This window comes from Nannospalax galili, unplaced genomic scaffold (assembly GCF_000622305.1).
Source record: "Nannospalax galili isolate Female #2095 unplaced genomic scaffold, S.galili_v1.0 scaffold286, whole genome shotgun sequence".
Taxonomy (NCBI): Eukaryota; Metazoa; Chordata; class Mammalia; order Rodentia; family Spalacidae; genus Nannospalax; species Nannospalax galili.
This window is the reverse complement of record NW_008359442.1, coordinates 5459106-5467026: the sequence shown is the minus strand read 5'-3', so window position 1 is coordinate 5467026 and position 7921 is coordinate 5459106.

Below are 7921 nucleotides of genomic sequence, written 5' to 3'. Positions count from 1 at the left end.
GAAAAATGTCTCCCCTCCATCATGTCACCTTTACTAGTGTCATTTTCTGACACAGTTAATAGTTTTCAAAAAGTACTTTTTTCATGTGTACACATGTATACACATATATAAATTAATGGTAAAACCATATCATGTTTGTATAACAGTAAGAATGTAATATTTTTGTACTTATTGTAATAACAGCATATCTAAAATTTCACAGAAAACTGAATAAAATAGACTCATCTATTTTACGGCAGTATCAAAACCACTTCATCTGTTTCTAGTGTAGGCTATTGGTATCTTTTATTGCAGCATTACTGTGAATCTTCCTAAAACTACATTTTTATCCCCATGCAAAAAATATCTGTGATACCTGTGAGAGACTCCTGTTATTATAATTAATGGAATTAATATCATCTGCTGAATATTTTCTAATTTTAGTAATTACTTTTAAACTGATATCAGGTAACTTTTGCTATTTATGCTCTTTGTGTCCAAGAATAGTTGTAAGCATTTATATAAAACTTTATTTCCTTTTACATTTTAATATTTATTTATTTTTTTTTATTTGTTTGCATTTTAAGGGCTAGAATGTGGGGCCTTGCTCATTGGCAGAGCTCTTACTGTTCTGCCACTAAGCTACAAACTTAGACATGTTTTACTTTTTATTTTGAGACATAGACTCACTAAGTTTCAGAGACTGGCCTTGAAATCACTCTAGCAGAGGCAGGACTTAAACTTCTCTTCCAGCCTCAGCCTCCTTGGTAGTTGTAACACCTATGACACCAGGACCAGTTACAAAATAAATTTTTGTCAGTGAGAATTATGCATGTATAGCATTTAAAATATAACACAGAGTAGAAATAAACTTTTTTTTACTGCATTCACAGTCTTAAATTATAACTCTTAATACTGCCTCTAAGTGCTCCTAGTAATTACCTCCCGATCACTAGATTATGTCTTATTATTATCATTAATTAACCAGCTTTAAATATTATATCACCCATTTGCTATGTCAAAGTAGAAAGTTGCTCTCACATATTGATTTTTTTCTCAGTTGGTTGCTAACATTTATTTATTATATTCAACTTCCCACCTTTATATAGTATATATAAAAGCTTATGCGGATGAGAGACGGCTCAGCAGTTAAGAGCTCTTGAAGAGGACCCGGGTTCGATTCCTAGCACCCACATGGCAGCTTACAACTCTCCACAACTCCAGCTTAAAGGGATCTGACACCCTCTTCTGACCTCGTCGGACATTGCACACAAGTGCACCTACCAACATTCAGGCATTACACTCATACACATTAAAAAAAAAAAAAAGCTTATTTCTATGTATAGGGACTTTCTCTTGATTTTAAAACCCTGAAGATATTTTTCTTCTTATCATTTTAAACAATGTTTGTCTATTGTTGCACTACAAAAGAAAAGACTCCTCGAGCAGGTACATCTGTGTAAGTAGCTACTTTCACATATTATGATGCCTGTGAGAAACATTTATATTTTCATAAATCAATATCCTTTGCTCTTTTTATTCCCAAATACTATTTCATTGTTTATAAATTATAGACTGTGTCCATATTCTTCACTATGAAAACTATTTAGATTCTTTTCAGTATTTGCCTTTTATGAAAAAGCTGTTTCTTTTATTTGTCTTTTTGTGAACATAAGCATATACCTAGCAGTAAAAGTAACACAGCATAAAATCTTCTAAATTTAGATTACTCAAATAGAAATTTACCAAATTATTATGAGAAATACTGAACCAATTTCTAATTCCACTAACACTGTAAGAGTGTTCAGGCCACTCCATACACTGAGTAATATTTAGCAGGGACAAACGTTTTAATTGCAATCACTCTAATGAACATGAAGAAGCTCATCCATGTTTTAACTTTCCCCATAGCTGGAAGTGCTTGATATGTTTGCATATACCTGCTAGTTACTAGAGTATTATGCATGACAAAATATCTAAGTCTTTGCCCACTTCAAACACAATTGTTGGTATTTCACATTTTTACTTGTAAGTATAATATTTTTAGTAATTTATTGTGAATTTCATACAGGGATGTAAGCATATAAGATGTTTTGGTCAAATTCATGCCCCACTCCGTCCCCTCCAACTCCTCCCATATCTCCCCATCACTTTTTTCTGATAACTTCATGCACTCTTTCTTTTTTTAATGGAGTTTTCTGCTACTCTAACATTCCCCCCTCTGAAGAGGTAACCCTAAAATCTTTTATGATTAGAAACGCACTCCCAAATTCTTTTGACATTTTTGGCCTTTGGAACACAGTATGTTGCTAAGAGGCCCAAGGACATTTTGACTTTTAGCCAAGAAGCTGGCTACTTTTCTTTGCGGTCTTTTTACACTAACTGCCTAGCCAATTCCTACCTCCTATTCTTCTCACACCATCCTCTGAAGAAGTTACCCAGCTTGTGGATAGGGAATCTGTATGCAGACCTCTCTGGCTTCTTCCGTGCTGAATAGGGATGCAGAGTGAGGCAACTGGGGTACCCCTTCAGCGAATGTGTCTAAAAGACTCCCAAATTGCATAACTATTATACGTAGGGGGGAAAGAAAGTCCTTGACTGGTGAATAGGAGATGTGAAGGAGAAGTAAAGGTAAGAGTAATTATCATTACAAGTTCTAGACAGGAAAGTAGAAAAAAGTCAGTGTAATTTTTTTTTTTTAACATACTGAATAGAAGACTTTTAGCTATAGTGTAAATATTGAACCTGTCAATTTGGGCTTTCATAATGGGATGTCACAGATTAGGTGACTTCAACAAAGGAATTTTTATTTTCTCATATTCTGGAAGCTTGAAGTCCAAGGAGAAGGTGCTGGCAGATCTGGTTTCTGGTGTGTATTTTATTCCTGGCTTACAAATGGCTTCCTTTTTACATGAGCACATGGCCCTTCCTTTGTGTGAGAAACTTGCAACATGCTTATAATAATGGCTATAATTACAAATGGAGCTTCCACAATGTGAACCTTAGTTAAATCAATAAAGCCTCTTTCTCCAAACACAATTATGTTGAGGCAAAGTCTTCAATATAGGAATGCTACAGAGACACAATTCAGTTCACGACAAAGAGCGGGCCAGTCTCTTTGCCCTTTGGTTCATTAATGTTGTATTTTCTTTAACAGGGTTTCTGAATTTTAATTCAGTTACCATTTTAAAACAATTGGTACTCTTTATATATTTTTAAATTTTTATCATTTCTTTTTATACTTTTGCATACACTCCCAATCTTTGCCTTCCCCAATCTTCTAAGGGCATTGATCATTATTTCTATTGGAAGTTTTATTGTCTTTCTTCTCTTATTGAATCTATAAACTATTTTAATTGATTTTCATATAGAGCATAAGGTAGAGATTATTCTGATCATGGCAGTATACACTCGTTCAAAATTATTTGTTACAAAGGGATTTCTTTCCTCACACTTGTCAAGGTGTTTCTTCTTTATTTTTTTTTAATCTTTTTGAGACAGGGTCTCCCTGTAGCCCCAGCTGACCTGGAACTCACTGTGTAGACCAGGCTGGCCTTGAACTCACAGAGATCCTCCTGCCTCTGCCTCCCAAGTGCTGGGATTAAAGGCATGTGCCACCAAGCCCAGCTATGGTGTTTCTTCTTTACCTATGTAACTTGATATCTCTAATTTTATACCTATGACCTGTACCAAATATTAAGTTCAGTAAAATCAATTTTAGAAAATAAATTAGATCTCCATATATCATCATAGAAAAATCTCAAAAGTACTTTGAGTCAAGAGTTCAAGAGCAGACTAAATGAACAGCATACCACTTAGGGAAGTGTAAAAGTCCAGGTCCTAAATAAGGGAACAAGAGTTTAATGAACATGCAAATAACAGAACAAACTAAGAAAAGGAAACATTTAAAGCAAAAGTTCATTAAAGCATTCAAAATTATCACTGAACTCTTAGGAAAAGCTCCAAATCAATTTATAATTCTACCGAAAGTATATAACATTGGCATATTTCTCCAAGCACTGGGTAACTGGCAAGCCTTTAAATTTTAGCCAATTTTTAACATGACATATATTGATTTTAAGACAACATATAGATAAATTTAAATATACTGTACACTTGGAAATCACATTAGTGTCTACCGCCATAACATCCTGAACTCACTGGCTCTTCTCCAAAATTACATTAATATTAACATATTCAAAAACCCAAAAATCATTGTAATAAAATATATAAAGCATAAACATGCATTTTACACTGGGAATGTTAATATCTAATAAATTATATACCAGAGAAATTAAACAACATTTTCTTTATCCAGAGCTATCATGAAGTTTAAAATACACTTATTAAGCACTGGTACTAAGATAAAACATTTGGTTGGGTATAGAATTCAGTGCTGGATGCTCATTTCCTATAGCACTCTCAGCCGTCCACCTTTTGACTTCTCAAATCAGGTTGTGCTGGTGATTTGCTTATTCTAGACTGATTCTTTGCCTTTTGTTGATCGTATTTGCTTTCCTATATTACCTCTTTGAATTTTAAACATTTGTTTGCTTACTTGCTGATTTCATTTTATAGAAATGTTGGTCATCAAAGTTGCCTGTCTATGCTTGGCCTTTTTCATTACTCTCTGAGGATATGCCAACTATTCCACTGTCATCTAAGTCTGGAACAAGGTCTCCCCATAGACTCAGCTGGACGGGAACTCGCCACGTAGACCATGTTGTCCTCCATGTCACAAAGGCCCTCCTGGAATTAAAGGTATGTGCCACCACACTTGCCTAGAAAATTTTCTTTTTTGCATCCTCTCTCTTTCTTCCTTCAGAACTCACAGTTTGTGGGTTTGATATTTATGAATTGATATACTCTCTTTTTCTCAAACTTTGTATTTACTTGATTTTTTTACTTTCCTTAAGTAATAAGAAAAGCCATGTTTTCCATACAAACACAGCAAATTTAAGTAGTATACACAATTCAATGAAATGTTTGGCAACCAAACTATACTAATTAAAATTTGTGAACAAAGATATGAATAGTGTATCAGAAAGAATTTCACATTTTTTGCATATATCCATAATGCTTTTTGTCCATAAAGCAAAACATTCATCAGTGTCATGGGTGCATTAATGTGCATATATATGTGTATATATGTAATATATATATATACTATATATATACAGAAATTGAGTATATATGACTAATTGCATACATTCCCACTTTGCTAATACAGGACAGGATAATATTACACACTTCCCTTCTCTTTATAATCTTATATTGTTAGTCAATTAAAATGTCCCAGTATATTATGCTGCAATGAGAATTGTTAGCACTTGATTAAGAGTTGTCTGCCAATAATCACTTTACTGTGACATCTGTGACTACTTGCTGGAATCCAAGTACTTCATTATAATATTCTTTTTGAACATATACTGTAGTAAGTGTGTGTTACTTATTCCATTTTGTCCTGTCATCTTCCCATATACTCAATGTCCTGGCAAAGATATTAATTCTGCAAGATTGCAAATCATATGAGAAGAAATCCAGGACTAATGCATTTCTAAATATTGGAATGTAAATGTCACAGCAGCTTCTGGCAGAGCAAAAGAAAGTAAAGTTTAAGAGTTTATTAGAATTATGGGAAGACATTTGACATTACAAAGACAGTTGTAATCTTCCCTAGAACTTGAAAGGAACACCTAACTTTAGTATGAATCACTGTTGGAATTTTTGATTGGTTCCCCCAAAGGATTTTTAAACAGACATGTAATTGTTAGTATACTAGTTTAGAAACAGTTCAATGGAAACTCTGTATTTCTCTACTGCCATTAGTTTTCCATTTGAAAAACAGACTATTTATGAAAGAACTCTACCATAATATTTAGGCTCTATCACTCTGAACTATAAACTTTGGTATTAGATCTTAAACCTATGTTAGACAACACAAGGATCCTTTCTGAGTATAACCCACATATTAATTTCACACACACACACACACACACACACACACACACACACACACATACCATAGTGCATTGCTTTTTTTTTCTGTCCATGGTTGTTATTCATCAAGCAATTTAGTAGAGAACTTAAATATAAAATACTTACCAGAGTACCCATATGCAAATGATTAGAAAGTTAAACTTCAGTGCTCTTAAGTATTAAAATAGCATAAATTTGGAGTAAACAAATGGAGCATAATCTAGAATAAGAGAAAATGGACATATATATATATGAACATAATTGATAGTAATCTTAGGAATCATAGGTACCAATAGAAAAAAGGTAATAGAAATAAAATTTTCTCTGAAACAATGAGAAAATAAGCTATTTTTAAAAAGGCCCTTGCTCCACAAGCAACAAGAAGAAAATAAAAGCCTAAGGAAAAAACTCTGGCAAAGAAAATGAAGTTTGTAGAGTTTGAAAGAAATGAAAGAATAACTACCAACTAAAACTCACCAGGGAATACATTTTAAAATGTGAACATACTTAAACCAGCAGGACTAAATAAAATGGATTCATGGGAGTGGAAGGAGTTGACTGATGAACTTCACAGAGCAGTCACATTGTAGCTCAGAAGTCAGCAAACACTATAGAGAGGTAGAAAATTGGAAAACAACAAGAAATGTGGCATCATTTGCTGAAAAGGGGAAGCATTGTTTTATCACGTACCTTCCAATAAGCGGAATGCCAACGCTTTAAGAAACAAAATAGACTATTAGAGCTGCCCTGCATGAGTTCCTCCAGGGTAAGCACGTTCCTGTGAATGGTATATGGCTCAATTTGTAGGGCAAGGGGAAAATCCATATATAATGTTACCAAAGAGTGTAATTGAGTCACATGTCACATAATCCACTTCAAAAATCTATCACTCTCTCACAAAAATCATACGGAAGAAATACAACAAATTAAAAGCCCAACAGTTATCTATTCCTGAGGTTTAGTTTATAGAGTAATTCACCAAAAAATGAAGAGAAACAGAGCAAATGGGATTTAATTTCATTTTGTCCTACGGGTCCCATGGGCCTAGATATTTGACAGGACTAGATTTGAGTTCTAACCCTCTCAATTTATTTTTTGACTAGAGAAATATATTTAATCTGAGTCACAGCTTGTTTGTCTAGAAAATATACAACAATAAAGATGATTTATTTACATGTGATGACTCTGTAAAGGTAACAGATCAGCTATTATGAAAATTAATAGAGGTAATATGAGAAAAACAAATATTATATAGAATAAATTCTGTAGAAATAGCAAGGGTTCAACAAAATTTAGTTCTTTTCTCTCTCCACCTCAAGTATAACATTTTCAAAATTTCTTATCTCAGCAGTTACAGTATTTTCTACATTCATATCTACTAGTTACAATAAAGACTTCTAAAAACAGAAATTCATTCAGTATCTTGATAGAACAGTACATAAACATTGTCTTTTTCGTCTATTTGTTTGTTTATTCTTACTGCTTTGTCAGGGTCTTGCTGAGATGTGCAGGCTGGCATTGAACTCAGGCTACCCCTGACTGTGGCTCCTAAGTGTTAGATTGATGATAGGTACCCTTACCTCTGTCCAATAAACACTGAATTCGTCTTTGATTTTTCATAAAGAATGCTAAATTACCAATTGTGGAGTTTCCTTTTGGATTTTATGATTAATCAACAATATGACTAAAAAATAGTATGTGTGTTTTTCATTCACTGTGAAAAATCAGTAAATCTTGCTCTCAGAAAAACTATTTTAAAACTATTATTCACAATATAGACCAAGTGTATAAAGCTCATTGTGACTTTTATTAAAGCTATATCTCACAGATCAAGTTTGTTTATCATCTTCAGGTCTCTACCGTTAATATGATATTATTTTCTCCTGATATTTTTATCAGAAGCATATTGATATAATTGCAATGGAGGCAATAAATCTGCATTTCTGAATACACAAAAATATAT